Source organism: Macrobrachium nipponense, chromosome 2 (assembly GCF_015104395.2).
Source record: "Macrobrachium nipponense isolate FS-2020 chromosome 2, ASM1510439v2, whole genome shotgun sequence".
NCBI classification, from domain to species: Eukaryota; Metazoa; Arthropoda; class Malacostraca; order Decapoda; family Palaemonidae; genus Macrobrachium; species Macrobrachium nipponense.
In genome coordinates this window covers 95,885,712-95,902,489 of record NC_087201.1, presented here as the reverse complement: position 1 = coordinate 95,902,489, position 16,778 = coordinate 95,885,712, and the positions used below count along the sequence as shown (strand labels likewise).

At 44.3% G+C, this 16,778-nt stretch overlaps 1 protein-coding gene and 1 non-coding gene across 2 annotated transcripts in view; one reads left to right on the top strand and one right to left on the bottom strand.

Annotated features, from left to right (window-relative positions):
- The window catches only part of LOC135220807 (mannose-1-phosphate guanyltransferase beta-like), a 165,219-nt gene that overhangs the window by 33,661 nt on the left and 114,780 nt on the right, over positions 1–16,778 (bottom strand).
- LOC135221592 (U6 spliceosomal RNA) lies at positions 13,992–14,094 on the top strand. The gene has a single exon (XR_010316040.1). It is a non-coding gene; the product is annotated as a U6 spliceosomal RNA (small nuclear RNA).

Below are 16,778 nucleotides of genomic sequence, written 5' to 3'. Positions count from 1 at the left end.
GGTATTTTTTTTATTGAATTTAAAAAAAAAATTTTAAATAGCACACATCACATATTGGATTTCTGAGTTTGCCATTTTAGTTGATAGGTATTAAACTTTCTGCTATTACTTTTTTCTTCTTTAAATTGAATCATAAAGGAAGGAGGAGATTATACTTTAAAAAACAAATAAAAAATGCTGTTTTAAAGAAAAATATTTGTTAAAAAAAAAGTTTTCTGGGCTCAGCTCGTGTCGGCCTATGAAAGTAATCCTTAATATCATCTTTCTAGGTAAAATATCCTAAAATTACCAGAGAAAAAACAAATTAAGAAAATTGTCAGTAGGACTGACTCGCTCACTCTTAAAAAGAAGTGTCGGTATGAAATAGGGGCGAGTGTGGAACACTACCACGAGCCAAACACCAATTAGAACTTCCTATCAGAATCCCCATAAGAGAGAGCTGATACCAACGGGCGATGCAGCCTCTACTACTACTACTAGAGGACGCCACGGACAGCAGCGCCCCTAGCGGTCATCCTTAATTTTTAGCACCAGCGTCTTGACGCAGTTTTCTCTCGTGCTGTTATTATTTGTGATTTATCTCGTTTTCTACGATGGAGCGTTCAGCAATTGCCACGGCTAAGTTAAGTACCTCATAAGTAATATTTTATCATAGTTTTATCTTCCGGGTACCAGTATTTTCCTTTTTATAGGTCATATACGGTTCCCCGGTTGTCTCGTGGCGGCCATGCTGCCTCGTAAGAATTCCCGGTCCTCCATACTGGGACTTCTTATACTTATGGGCTTACTTTATCACGTTCATTGTTTTACATCGAGTTTTAGCTAGTTTAGCCCTCTTACCATTCTCTTAGCTTGGTATTTAGGGCTATCATTATTTTATTCTGGCCCAGCATCCCGGCTCTTGCTCTACATCGGCTATCGCTGGCTCCGAGTAGGCTACTGTTTCTTGGAATAGTTGCCTCCTCCTGGGCTTCTTTCTCTTTTCCTAAAAGTGTCTCTTCCACCTTTCGATGTGTTTATTATTATTATTATTTAGGGTGTTAGGCTAGCCTAGGTGCTTGTTCCATGTATTGGTACAGCTTGGTTCACGTGGCCCTACCACGGTTGTGGTGATCGCGGCCTAGGCCACTAGTAGTCACGTGTTCCATAGCACCTCACCCTGCCCCTTCCCTCCCTCTCTGATGTAGGGAGGAGCTGGGGGACCCCTTGGTTGTCATAACAACCTCATAGCCTTCTCTCACATTCCGGAGGTGCCGGGGGGTTCCGCCAGCAGGGGGTATAGGGCGACCACTATGAGGTACCGGGTCTCCATACGGGTAGTTGGTGAGGTGGGAAGGAGTAGGCCATCCCTTCCCCCTTTCCTCGCTCCCGCCGTGTTTCACCGGGACCTCCTTCCCCCCCATACCCATTTCTCAGCCACCTCCCTTACGATACGAAAGGAGCCTTCCGTCGCAGCCGGGGCCCCTTCGGTTATAGGTTATTGGCTCCGCTAGCGGGTAGGGTGGGTACTATGGATGGTCGTTTTGCTTGCCTACTATATCCTTATATCTCTCCCTCGCTACCGGAAGGGAGCTTACCCTTACCTACGCATCTTCTCAGTAGACGGGTGGAGAGAAGTTGCATTGATATTGTTACTGTTCTATGTTAAGGATATATACCCTAATTTAAGATATTTTACAATGAATTGTGTTTTATAATTATGTTAATCAACCATCCCCGCCATTATCCGTTGTGGTTTCCTTTACCACCACTCCTAGTTGGTTGATTCTTGTGCCTCCGCCACTGGCGGACCCATAGTCTCTTCCAACATGGTTACCACACGTATTTTAGCAGGGCTCTGGTTTTATCTAACCTTATCGCTCCGGCACCAGCGGAGCATATGTTAGGCTGTAAGTGTTTACTCTGTACTAATGTACATTTCCACTTACAGGCTACCAACTGTCAGGTCCTCGCTTGCAACGCGACGCTGCATGACCCCTGCGGACATGATGAGTGCAGGTCTCACGCCCCTTGTGCCACCCTGTTCAACGAGTCCATCGTTTGGCATCCCGAGGCCTGCACCATTTGCTACGACCTGGTCGGTCAGCTGGTTGATGGGGTAAGACCATTATAAGGTTGTTTATCAATTTACTAACACTTTTAGTTCGTAAGTTTGTTAACCCTGTCCGCAACTGGTAGCTAATTCAGCCTTTCTTTCAGGCTAGCGGTGTGAGGGAAGTCGCCCTCGCCACCTCTGAAAGCGTGGGTGGGCGGCTTTGGAAAGAACGCCGCCAAGGGCCAGCCCTACATGTTGGATAAAAAGCTGGCCATCCAGATCTTCCCTGCGGGCAAGTCGACGGGCTACGTCGACCCTTGTCCGCCGCCCCGTATAGCCGCCATCCAGCAGGATCTTCAGCAGTCGTGGGGCCTCGTAGCAGCCCAGGAGCCAGTTCCGGACGTCGCCGGCCTGGACCTGAATCTCGAGCCGATGGCGGTAGTGAGTGAGGATTTGTTGGTTGAGGTAGGTTTGTCGGGCGCCCAAGGTCTTTCCTTGGCGCTCCTCCCTGGATCTTCTCCTGCCCCTTCTTCTTCCGCCTCTTTCCAAGGCTTTCCGGGATCCGAGATCCCTAGCCGCAATCCCGCTCTCTCTGTACCTCCCAAGGAGAATGGAAAGAGAGAACCCGAAGACTCTGTCTAAGTCGACTTCTAGGAAGTCGTCTTCGTCTTCTTCGGCGAGGAAGTCATCGACTTCTTACGCCGACGCGGTGTAAAGGCTAAGCCAAGCTCTTCCCAGTCGAAGAGCTCCAGAGGCAAGGCTCGAAGGAGAAAGCTCGCGCTACCTCCGAGTCGTTGCCTTCTCCCGCCTCCGCTGTCCCCTCTCCGGCTATGCCGGCAGGGTGTAGCAAGTACCAGCTCCCTGTTTGTTCCTTCCTTGCCTTCACCTCAGCAATGATGGAGCAGGTAGGAGTGATGGTTGGGTCCAAATCTCAGCTTGGGGAACCCGCTTTGAGCAGATGTTCGCACAATTGTCGAGCACTCTGTCTCAAAACTGGACAAACCGTCCAAGAGCTCTCGAATAGAGTAAGAGAGACTGAGGATCGGATGATTGGGCTATCCCAGGCTCCTCCCCCAGTATCCCCTGCTGCTCTTAGCACGGGGGATGCTACACTCCCCGTCTTACGACTCTCTGCCATCCTTCTCTATGGAGAATCCATGGAGAGTAGCGGCCTACGCTCCCTTTAAGGACGGCATGATTTCCATCCCGGAGTTTTGGCACTACGAAGGATTGAGGACTTCGAGTTCTATTCCTCCGGGCCTGTCACAGCCTTTTCATCGGGTTATGCTAGGCTGACGCCAACGGCTCTGACAAGGGAGGACAAGATCTCGAAGGAGTCTGTCCTCTACAGTAGAGACCACGCCCAACGGGAATGGGTTCACTGCCTTGAGGACTGGGAGTGTACTAACACTAAACTCCAGGCCTATAAGAGCCCCTTCACTATTTTCGCCACGGAAGAGGAGGTCTCTCTTCCGTTCGCTACGAAATTGGTGGAGAAGGCTCTTCAGGCAGTCCTCAAGGATGAGCCCGTTCCACAGTTGAGAGAGTCGGAGTCCACTTCTCCACTCTTTCCCGCCTTCGGAGAGTTATGGGAAAACCTGCCAGCTACTTTCACGCAGGGTAAAACTCAAGCCGGACTGCGCTATGGACCAGTTCGGTGAGAAGTTTGCCTAGGCTTCCGGACTCCTAATCCAGGCAGAGTTCGATGCGCGAACTAGGTTTGGCAGGTCCCTTAACTCTATCATAGTCACGGAAATGGCTGCGCTGTCTTATGCGAACGAACCGCTATTCAAGATCTTAGCGAAAGCACAATTCCACACGGTTCTTCTAGACGCTTTTGACTTCTTCCAAGCCAGGAAGAACTGTCGGAAACATGTTCTTCAAGAATGTACTATCAGGCACGAGCCTAATAGACTCTTGACTGCCAGCATGTGGGGAGCGGATCTCTTCCCGGAGTCAGCAGTGAACGAAGTTCATCACGAAGCTGCTAGACTCAACCAGAGCCTTAGAGCTAGGTGGGGCATTTCCTCTAAGAGGAAACAGGAATCCGTTCCCACTGCTGGCAAGAAACCAAAGAGGCTGGTAGGAGGTTCCAGCCATATAAAAAACTCCAGCCTCAGCAGCAGTTTGTGCGGCGTCCAGTCACCCAACAAGGACAACCTGCTACATTCTAAACAAACTCAGCCTTACCTCCTGGTGCCCCAGCAATCCCAACCTTCGACCTCCTATGCCATCTCGCCTGCCTTTAACCCTGCTTTTGAGGCTCAAGGCTACTCTCAATCGAGAGGTAGGGCGAGAGGTTACTTTCGTCACCGTGGCGCAGGAAGGGGCGCAAGGAGTAAGCAGTTCAGAGGAGGGCGTGGTGGCCAACCCGCCCATCAGCAATGAGGCTCTTCAGGTAGGAGGGAGGCTGTTCCTCTTCCGCCACAGGTGGGGGTTCAGCAGTTGGGCACAGAGCATAGTGTCCAAAGGATTAGGCTGGAGCTGGATCCAAGATCCTCCTCCAATCAAATCATTCCATCAGGTACCGTCAAAGGAATTGATAGATTACGCGGAAGAACTCCTTCAGAAAGGAGCTATTGCGAGAGTCAAGCATCTAAAATTTCAAGGTCGCTTATTCAGCGTTCCAAAGAAAGGCTCAACAAAAAGAAGGGTAATCTTAGACTTGTCAAAGCTAAACTCTTTCATTCGCTGCGACAAGTTCAAGATGCTTACCCTCTCGCAAGTAAGGACCTTACTGCCGCGTGGAGCCGTCACATGCTCCATCGATCTTACAGAACGCATACTATCATATCCCTATAGCCAGGCACTTCCGCCCATTCCTAGGATTCAGGCTAGGAAGTCAGACATTCTCATTCAAAGTGATGCCCTTCGGTCTGAATGTAGCCCCCAGGTATTCACAAAGATAGCAGAAGTGGTTGTACAACAATTTGAGAGCTCAGGGAATCATGGTGAGCGGCATTACCTCGACGATTGGTTAATCTGGGCACCAACAGTCGAGGAATGTCTCAAAGCTACCAAAAAGGTAGTTTCACTTTCTGGAACATCTGGGGTTCCAGATAAACAAAACGAAATCCAGACTTGTTCCGGAATCTCGTTTTCAGTGGCTGGGAATCCAATGGGATTTGTCCTCTCCCACAATCTATCAATTCCAGTAGCCAAAACGGAAGGAAAATAGCAAAATCTGTCAGGCAATTTCTCAAGTGCAAACAAACATCAAGAAGAAACCAGGAGAGAATCCTAGGGTCTCTTCAGTTTGCTTCAGTAACAGATATCCTTCTGAAAGCAAGGTTGAAAGATATAAATCGAATTTGGCGGGTCAAAAGCAAACTCCAAATATCGAGACAAGTTGTCAGTGATCCCACAGATCCTCCGCAACCAACTACGGCCTTGGTCAAGAGTACAGAACCTAGCCAAGAAAGTACCCCTTCAATATCCCCTCCCGATGTTAACCATTCACACGGACGCATCCCTGTCCGGTTGGGGGGGTGGGGGGATACTCTCAGTTCAAACAGGTTCAGGGAGGGACTTGGCGTCAGTTCAATTTTTTCGCCAGCTCACATAAACGTTGTTGGGAAGCAATGGCAGTATTTCTTACTCTGAAGAGACTGCTTCCCCCGAAAAAGTCTCATCTAAGGCTAGTTTTGGGACAGTGCAGTAGTAGGTTCATTGCATCAACAGAGGAGGGGTCCAAATCCAAGCATGTGAACCATGTCATTGATAGCCAATCTTTGCATTAGCAAGCAAACACAATGGCATCTGTCTGCCACTCATCTGGCAGGAGTAAGAAATGTGATAGCGGACGCCCTGTCCCGGTCAGTCCCTCTGGAATCAGAGTGGTCTCTAGACGTCGGGTCATTCCAGTGGGTAAGCCAGAGAGTCCCAGGTCTCCAAGTGGACCTCTTCGCCTCACAAGCGAACCACAAGCTCCCTTGCTATGTGGCCCCCAACCTGGACCCTCTGGCTTATGCCACGGACGCCCTGTCGTTGGATTGGAATCAATGGAGGAAAATTTATGTTTTTTCCTCCAGTGAATCTTCTCTTGAAAGTCCTAGACAAACTAAGGTCTTTTCAAAGGGATAGTAGCTCTGATTGCACCGGACTGGCCCAAGAGCAACTGGTATCCACTTCTCTTGAATTGGGTCTCCGACCTCAACGGATCCCCAATCCCAAACAATATCACAATCAGTACAAATGAGGACTGTGTTCGCTTCCTCAGGAACTCTCCAGACCCTAACTTTATGGACTTCATGAAGTTTGCGGCTAATAAAGATGCTAACATTGATCCACAGAATATTCTCTTCCTGGAATCAGATAAGAGGGAGTCAACCATCAGACAATAGACTCAGCTGTTAAGAAATTAGCATCTTTCTTGAGAGAATCGAACACTACAACCATGACAGTTAATTTGGCTATATCCTTTTTCAGATCTTTATTTGAAAAAGGTTTAGCAGCTAGCACGATTACCACTCACAAGTCGGCTTTGAAGAAAATCTTTCAAGTAGGTTTTCAGATAGATTTAACTGAATCTTATTTCACATCTATCCCTAAAGCCTGTGCTAGACTTAGACCTTCTCAGAGGCCTACTACAGTTTCATGGTTCTTAAATGATGTTCTCAAACTAGCTTCAGATACTGACAACTCATCTTGTACATTCATAATGCTCCTGAGGAAAACTCTATTCTTATTAAGCCTAGCCTCAGGAGCAAGAATTTCAGAACTGTCGGCTCTATCCAGAGATGCGGGCCATGTGGAATTCCTCCCATCAGGAGAAGTTCTACTTGCTCCGGATCGTAGCTTTTTAGCTAAAAATGAAGATCCTCTTGCAAGGTGGGCTCCTTATTGGAAGGTTATCCCACTTCCACAGGATCCTTCTCTCTGCCCAGTTTCAACCCTTAGAGCCTTTCTATCTCGTACTTCTTCTAGATCCTCGGGTGCTCTCTTCATGAGAGAAAAAGGTGGTACTTTGTCAGTTAAAGGTATTAGGCAACAAATCCTTTACTTCATTAAACAAGCCAACCCTGAGTCATTCCCAAAAGCACATGATATCAGGGGAGTAGCCACCTCTATTAACTATTTCCAACATATGAACTTTGAGGATCTTAGGAAGTATACTGGATGGAAATCACCGACAGTCTTTTTAAACGGCCATTATTTAAAGTCCTTGGAATCTTTAAAGTTTCAGCAGTAGCAGCGGGAAACATAGTTTCCCCTGATACTGCTTAGTAGTTGTAGTATTAATCCAGGTCTCCTTTCTACCTACTTCAACCAACATGCCTCAACCTATCACCAGGCTACTCATCATCATAGCCTTAGCCGTTGTGTGTTATAGTGGTCTGTCCCTTATTTTTTTTTTTTTTTTTTTTTTTGCTAGGGACAGCCACATTTGTACTGATATGTACTCCAGTGGTCCTATCCTTATTTTATGCTAGGTTAGGCCACATATGTTTGTATAAATTTTTCCATTAAGACTTTGTGATAACTTCAGTCACAATGAGTTTGTATATATTGAATAATTGTATTATCTGTATTGATGATGGATTTGAGTGTACCTACCCTTATTTTTATGCTAGGGTAGGACACATGTATGTATATAATTGTACTTTTATGTTCTAAATAAGTAAATTCAAATAATTTCTTTATTTTACATGCATATTAGGTTATTGTTACTACCTTTTAAGTACTTTAAGTTTACTAACATTCTGTTATTGTTTACCATAGTTAGTTTAAGTACTTATTTTGTATGCTGTATTTGATTTACTTATATTATATCCATCATTTTAACATGTTTTTCATTTTTTCCTTTTCCATCTTGTCTGTTTCTCTGGTACTCTTTCATAGGCCGACACGAGCTGAGCCCAGAAAAGGATTTTGAACGAAGGAAAAATCTATTTCTGGGCGTGATTGGCGCTCGTGTCGCCCTATGAAACCCATCCCTTTTATGGTTTGTTTTCCCCCCCTTGCAGGACAAGATGTAATTATGTTTTAATTATGTTTTAATTAAGGATGACCGCTAGGGGCGCTGCTGTCCGTGGCGTCCTCTAGTAGTAGTAGTAGAGGCTGCATCGCCCGTTGGTATCAGCTCTCTCTTATGGGGATTCTGATAGGAAGTTCTAATTGGTGTTTGGCTCGTGGTAGTGTTCCACACTCGCCCCATATTTTCATACCGACATTCTTTTTCTTTTTAAGAGGCCGTGAGCGAGTCAGTCCTACTGACAATTTTCTTTCTTAATTTGTTTTTTCTCTGGTAATTTTATTTTGGATATTTTACCTAGAAAGATGATATTAAGGATTACTTTCATAGGGCGGGACACGAGCCAATCACCCAGAAATAGATTTTTTCCTTCCTTCGTCAAAATCCCTTTTTTATCTTATTCACCTGAAAATTTTGTGTGCATCTTTAGTCAAAACTAGAGGTACACCTGTGCAAGTTTGAAAAACACCGTCACTCAAAATTAACCCCCGACCCCGACCCCCGCCGATACCCTTAAAAGTATAAAAACGGAAGTGTATGCATGGAGGACATCTTCACAAAAAGAAAGATCAAAAGAGGTAATCCTAACAAGGTTCTGTATAGGACACACAAGACTCTGGCATGGTCACTTGATGTCAACACCACATGCTGACCCAATGAAGTGTAAAAGATGTCAAACACCATGACAGTGCAACATTTACTTGTTGAATGCCCAAATTGGACCCAACAAAGATCAATTTATCTATGGGATTCAAAAATGAAAAGTATTCTTGCTGAAAGCAAAGATTTTTCAATAACATGATAAATTTTTAAAATCAACAGGTTTCTTAAATAGAATTAAATTTTTAAATTTTTATTTATTTATAGTATTTTATTTATTTGTGTTTTTTATTTATTTATTGTTTTTCTTTTTTTTTTTCCTTTCTCAGGATTAATCCCTGAAAACCAGTCTGAGAAGAGTCTACATAAGACTGAGAGGTCTGGAAAAACTAAGCCCTATTAATAATCAACTTTTCTCTCTCTCTCTTTCTTTCTCGTAGCGAGCTTTCGTCTGGAGCTGCCAGACATCCTCTAGGCTAGGAGCTGAGGCTGGACTGCTTTTTGGTGTGGTGTCCTTCCTCCTTATATTCTGGGTCATCAGCAGGGGGTCTGCCCCATACCAATCTCCTATTGGCTGGTGGCGTTAAGTCCGTTTATCATTGGTCGCTTGAGTCAGGTCTCAAGCCACTTTCTCTGTTGTTGATGGTTGCGTAGCTGCAACCTCCTAAACCTCCTGAGTTGTGCAATGATGTTGCTGGGCATTGCGTCACGCTGCATGACGTCATAGCTAATTTGATTTTCATTGGCTGCAGGAGCATTTCGTTCGAGGGCATTGTCTTCTGTAGAGTTGTCGTGATTGGTGATGTCATTGTTGGTTGCAGGTTTTTTCATACTTGTGGGAGGAGAAATCCTTCCTGCATCCTATTTAGTGCTGGTCCTGCATCCTATTTAATGCTGGTCCCATTTGTTAGATTACATCTTTGTTCAAGTTGACGCCCAAGGATGAGGTTGAGCTCTCCATCTGCATTTCAGCGGTGCAGCGTGCTGAATTACACGGTCTGAATATAGCATTGACTATTGCCTCCCCTTCCGTGACGTCCTTGTGAGTAAGACAGACAATGGCCTCTGTACTTCTGGCACAAAGAAAACTAACCTTGGACTTTGCCTTAACGGTGACAGCAAGTGCCCCACCAGATTCAAATCTCTACCAGCGTAATGCTGCTGAAGTAGCCATTATGTTTAATAAAGTTTGCTTAAAAGAGGGTCTGCTTCCTAATATATAATAATAATAGCAAAGAAAACAAACTCCAGCATTGTATCTCAAATCACCATGCACCCAAATGGATGACCACAGGAAGAACATCCTTAGTACAAAAAGACAAGAGTAAGGGAAATATAGCCAGTAACTACAGGCCTATCACCTGCCTACCAATAATGTGGAAGTTACTAACAGGTATCATCAGTGAAAGGCTATACAACTACTTAGAGGAGACAAACACCATCCCCCACCAACAGAAAGGCTGCAGAAGGAAGTGTAGGGGCACAAAAGACCAGCTCCTGATAAGACAAAATGGTAATGAAGAACAGTAGGAGAAGGAAAAACCAACCTAAGCATGGCATGGATAGACTATAAGAAAGCCTTCGACATGATACCACACACATGGCTAATAGAATGCCTGAAAAATATATGGGGCAGAGGAAAACACCATCAGCTTCCTCAAAAATACAATGCCCAACTGAATACAATACTTACAAGCTCTGAATAAGACTAAGCAGAGGTTAATATCAGAAAGTAGCCCCCGGGCGGTTAAAAATATCAAGGAGGTAGCCAAAAAAGAAGGTTAATATTCAGGAAGAGGGATCTTCCAGGCGACTCACTGTCCCCACTACTCTTCGTAGTAGCCATGATTCCCATGATAAAAGTACTACAGGAAGATGGATGCCGGGTACCAACTCAAGAAAAGAGGCAACAGAATTAAACCATCTGATGTTCATGGACGACATCAAGCTGTATGGTAAGAGCATCAAGGAAATAGATACCCTAATCCAGACTGTAACGATTGTATCTGGGGACATCAGGATGGAGTTTGGAATAGAAAAATGCGCCTCAGTCAACATACAAAAAGGCAAAGTAACGAGAACTGAAGGGATAAAGCTACCAGATGGGAGCAACATCAAACACATAGATGAGACAGGATACAAATACCTGGGAATAATGGAAGGAGGGGATATAAAACACCAAGAGATGAAGGACACGATCAGGAAAGAATATATGCAGAGACTCAAGGCGATACTCAAGTCAAAACTCAACGACGGAAATATGATAAAAGCCATAAAACACATGGGCAGTGCCAGTAATCAGATACAGCGCAGGAATAGTGGAACTGGACGAAGGCAGAACTCTGCAGGATAGATCAGAAAACCAGGAAACATATGACAATACACAAAGCACTACACCCAAGAGCAAATACGGACAGGCTATGCATAACACGAAAGGAAGGAGGGAGAGGACTACTAAGTATAGAGGACTGCGTCAACATCGAGAACAGAGCACTGGGGCAATATCTGAAAACCAGTGAAGACGAGTGGCTATAGAGTGCATGGGAAGAAGACTAATAAAAGTAGACGAAGACCCACAAATATACAGAGACAGGAGAATGACATACAGAACAGAGGACTGGCACAACAAACCAATGCACGGACAATACATGAGACAGACTAAAGAACTAGCCAGCGTGACACATGGCAATGGCTACAGAGGGGAGAGCTAAAGAAGGAAACTGAAGGAATGATAACAGCGGCAAACAAGATCAGGCCCTAAGAACCACATATGTTCCAAAATTAAAGAACGATAGACGGAAATAACATCTCTCCCATATGTAGGAAGTGCAATACGAAAAATGAAACCATAAACCACATAGCAAGCGAATGCCCGGCACTTGCACAGAACCAGTACAAAAAGAGGCATGATTCAGTGGCAAAAGCCCTCCACTGGAGCCTGTGCAAGAAACATCAGCTACCTTGCAGTAATAAGTGGTACGAGCACCAACCTGAGGGAGTGATAGAAAACGATCAGGCTAAGATCCTCTGGGACTATGGTATCAGGACGGATAGGGTGATACGTGCAAACAGACCAGACGTGACGTTGATTGACAAAGTCGAGCAAGAAAGTATCACTCATTGATGTCGCAATACCATGGGACACCAGAGTTGAAGAGAAAGAGGGAGGGAAAAAATTGATAAGTATCAAGATCTGAAAATAGAAATAAGAATGATATGGGATATGCCAGTGGAAATCGTACCCCTATCATAGGAGCACTAGGCACGATCCCAAGAATCCCTGAAAAGGAATCTAGAAAAACTAGAGGCCTGAAGTAGCTCCAGGACTTCATGCAGAAGAGTGTGATCCTAGAAACAGCACACATAGTAAGAAAAGTGATGGACTCCTAAGGAGGCAGGATGTAACCGGGAACCCCACACTATAAATACCACCCAGTCGAATTGGAGGACTGTGATAGAGCAAAAAAAAAAAAAAAAAAAAAAAAAAAAACAAAAAAAAAAAAAAAATTATAATAATAATAACAATAATAATAATAAATAATAACAAGGGAGGTAAACCATCTCTAAGGGCTTTAGCATTAAAAATAATGGCTGTTTCTACGGCATTCAATTTATGTAAAGTCTTCTCTGTTCTTCTTAATAGTATCTTCTTTTCATCAGCATGTAACTGGTTTATCAAATTTCCAAAGAACATGAAAAGTTTTCTTGTTATTTCACTTCTATTTCCTCTGACATTTCAAATGCACTCTGGTGATTATTTTCAAAGAGTGAATGGATTGACATACAAGTTACATGGGAATATATAGCAGATGGGGATGAGTGTACAGTTAACAAGTCTGTTATTAAGTTGCATTTCAGTTGGTCACAGGTTGGTGATGCACTCAGTCCCGGAGGTGTTGAGATCTTCTGGGCTTATTTAGTGTGGATATATGAGAGTGGCTGTTCTCCAGGATTAAAGATCATCCAGGAAATATGCCTTCTGTGTCTCTCTCTCCCTCTCTCTCTCTCTCATCAGTGTCTGGTGTAGATTGGTTTCTTAAATTTCTCCTGATGATGGGAGGGCAAAATTCAGTTTCTAACACAGTGAAGGAAACCAAATTTCTCCTTACCATCATTTGGACCATCATTTGGAGAAATTTAAGAAACCAACCTATGCCAGAGACCAACTAGCACAAGACATAGGCACATTCCCTGGATGATATTTAATCCTGGATAACAGCCACTCTCAAATACATACCAACACCCAATAGGCCCAAAAGATCTCGATGCCTCCAGGACCGAGTGCATCAACAACCCATGACCAACTAAAATGCAGCTTGATAACAGACTTGCCAACTAACTGTACACCCACCCCCATCTGCTATATATATACCCATGTAACTTGTATGTCCTCACTTCCCCTCCACTTATAGTATGATGAGGCCCTTGTGGCAGAAAGAAGGAGGAAGGACTCTCTAGGATATTGATTAATGCAGACTGGTATAGAGATCTGATGTGAGACAGCTCTGGATGATGACATGTAGAGAGAATGGATAGTGAGAGGCTTTTAACACAGACATGGAAGATTTAGGACAGTAGGAGGAGAGAAAGAATGGCCAGTGGGATTAAAATTTTGGAAAACATTAAAATCACCAGCGCTGTATTTTCCCTTTCCTCCATATCTAGTTGCATAGATCATAGATCTGCTTGTTACTATTCATAGTTGTGTTAAGAGTGAACTCCATCCTGAAGTTGATGGCAAGCTTAAACCATGTGTGAAGAGGCCATTAAGATGTTGTGTCTAACACCCATTGGAACTTTGTTCTTAGTAAAATCTCTTTAATAACAAATTTTTATAAAGACCATATCTTTAAAAATATATTTGAGCCAGTTTCTCATACCAGTTTTACTATATGAGTTTCTTCAAAGTGTATTGGTTTGTATCTTGGGTCTTGTATTATTTTGAATGGGTTTCTAGAAATTATGGCCATGTTTATAATTACAGTTAATAAATGCATTTTAGAGTGGTTGTTGGAAATAGTACATTGGCTCCAAAACCATATTGTTCAAGAAGAGTTTGATTTATAATGAGTATTTCAGGAGTTGCTATGTTTTGTTCATATATGCAAGGTTTTATTTACTGGACTACTGTGTAGAAGTTTGTAAAGGCCTGTTGGCGTACTGGTAATTTTTGAGGGCCTTGGGATTGAAAAAATTTTCAGATAAATTCTTTCCTACAGTAATTTACAAGAAATTCTCATTGTCAGATGTTAAGAAAAAGCCTTGGGGAAGTATATTTTTATTAAATGGCCTTCAAATTAGGGTAGCACAGTAACTGCATTTTTGTAGCAGTTGGTAGAGCTCCAGCTCCAATCTTTACACACACTGGAGGTCACAGGTACAGGTCCTGTATGGGCTACCAACTAAAATTGGAACGATACAGAGAAGATTAGCATAGCCCCTGTGCAAGGATGACATGCAAAATCGTGAAGCGTTCCACATTTTTGGTATATGTTAGCGCCAAGCTGGAAACAGGTAGAATTAAAAAAAATTAAACTTGTGCGATCCAGGGGACTATTGGGATCTATACCAGGTCACATGGCATATATACCCAGAATGCCCTCGGCGTCGTGTGACCCGCCAGTTATACTTCTAACCCAGTTTAGACTGCTAGAGGGGTGGTTCGAGGTGGGCCTTTAGCTGTTAAGACCCCAGGTTTGTTAGTTATGAAAAATACAAATCAGTTACAAATTTGTCATTTGTTCATATCAAAACAAACCTTCGGTCTTAAAATTAGAATAGACTTACTTATTGGACGGAGATAAGTCCCTAACTGACTGGGAGTTTGCCACATATATCCATTTCCGAATATTAGTATTCCAAGAGAATGGACTATAAACCCTGAACCAAAGATATAAAGAAATCTATTGGTTTCCCTCACTGGGTACTGGTATCATGCCATGGTTTATAAACTATGGGAAAATAGAGGACCCTCCATTCTCATAAACCACTCTTATCCCTGTATCTGCATCTACCATCACCCCTCCCGTCCCCTCCTATTTACCGAGAGGGGGAGGGGTGTTTACTACTGAAAAGTATACTATACTCTAACATAACTTTACAGTATGGCTGACCACCTCACCTGCATCTACTCTGTTCCAGCTTATGATGGTACTCTCCTTCATACTGCCCGTAGGTAAAGGAGTAGAAAGAAAGTAGTAAAGAAAAAAGACCAGTCATCCCATTCATTCTACTTTCATACCTTCATCTTAGACTAGACACAAACTACTGACCCGCCAGGGGTACTGGATGAGCTATACCACTTGCTGGGCCGCCACCACTGGACCCAAGGAAAAGGTATCCAAGGATCTATGGCAACGTCTTTTAATAAAAGGAAGGTGAAAAGTTGTTTGGCATTTCCAAACACCAGCTTTCAGAATTCTCTCTACAGACATATTCTTTTTGAATGCCAAAGAAGCACTCAAGCCTCTAATGTCATGAGCCCTAGCCCTCTTCTGGCAATCTGACCCCCTGTCTTCTGTCATGTAGGCATTCCTGATCATTTCTCTTAGCCAAAACGATATTGTATTCCTGGACACTTCCTTTTTGTTCCGTCCTGTTCTTACGAGCAACCTCCTGCACCCCGGCCTGAGGTGCCTTGTCCTCCTTAAGTACTCTCTTATTACCCTGACGGGACACAGAAGCATCTCATCTTTGTCATCGTCTACAAAATCTGCCAGAGAAGGTATGGAAAATGAGTCAAATCTGCCATCCACTGCTGATAGGTTTTGAGGTTTGGCCATAAATTCTGGCACAAACTCAAATGCCATTGACTTCCAACCTCTTGAGTGCTTTGACAATATATGACAGGCCATGTCCGTTCCTCCACCCTCTTGGTTGAAGCTAGGGCCAATAAGAAGACTGTCTTCAGGATCAGGCAGGATCTGTGGACTGCCTTAGTGGTTCGTAGGGGGGTTTTGTCAGACTACTCAGTACCATGGTCAAATCCCAATCTGGGGCTTTCAGTTCCTTTGGCAAACATGACTGCTCAAGGCTCTTCATCAACATGGCCAACTCCCATGAAGATGAAATGTCCACACCTTTCATGCGTAAGACCGAGGCTAGAGCAGCCCTGTACCCCCTCACCGCAGATACAGACATATGCCTTTCTGTCCTGAGATATATCAGAAAGTCTGCTAATTGCTGAATAGTAGTACCGAGTGGAGACAAGTTCCCACTACGACACCAGTCACAGTATGCTGACCATTTTCCTTGATATACTGCTGCCGATGACTTTCTGATATTTCCTCCCATCTGCGCTGCTGCTTTTTGCGAAAACCCTCTCGCTCGCAAGAGATACTCGACAGTCTCCACCCGTGAAATGATAAGGACTTCACTAACCGGTGGTACCTCTCCACGTGTGGCTGACATGGGGGTAACTCTCTCGGCATGTCTATGAGGAGTTCCAAGATGTCCGGAAACCATTCTGCCTTTGGCCATAACGGAACTACCAGAGTCATTCTGAGGTTCTGGTTCTGAGACCGCATTACCCTGTTCAGAACCTGATAGACTAGACAAAATGGAGGAAATGCGTAGACGTCCAGATTGTCCCATGGGTGTTGTAGCGCATCTTCTGCTACTGCTTCTGCGTCTGGGACTACCAAACAATACACTCCCAACTTTTTGTTGTACCTGGTTGCGAATAGGTCTATGATCGGCCTTTCCCACAACATGAGCATTCTGTCCGCTACTTGTTGGTGCAAGGACCACTCCATTCCCAGGATCTGATCCCTGCAGCTCAACTTGTCGGCCACTATATTTCTTTTTCCTGGAATATATCTGGCCCTGATGTCTACTATGTTCTCTACAGCCCACTGATGAAGTTGAACTGTCATCACATGTAACTGTCGAGACACTAGACCTCCTTGTTTGTTTATGTAAGCTACTACTGTGGTGTTGTCTGACATCAAAACCACTGATTGCTCCTGTACCCTCTCCCGGAATTCCTGTAGTCCTAGAAATGCTGCTTTTAACTCCAGCACGTTTATTTGGAGTTTTCTGTCTTCGCCGCTCCATTTTGCTGAAACCATCAGCTCCTCCATGTGCGCTCCCCAACCTTCTAGTGACGCATCTGAGAACAGCAGGAGATCCGGGGAGGGTTGCTGAAGGGGAACACCCACTGTCAGATTG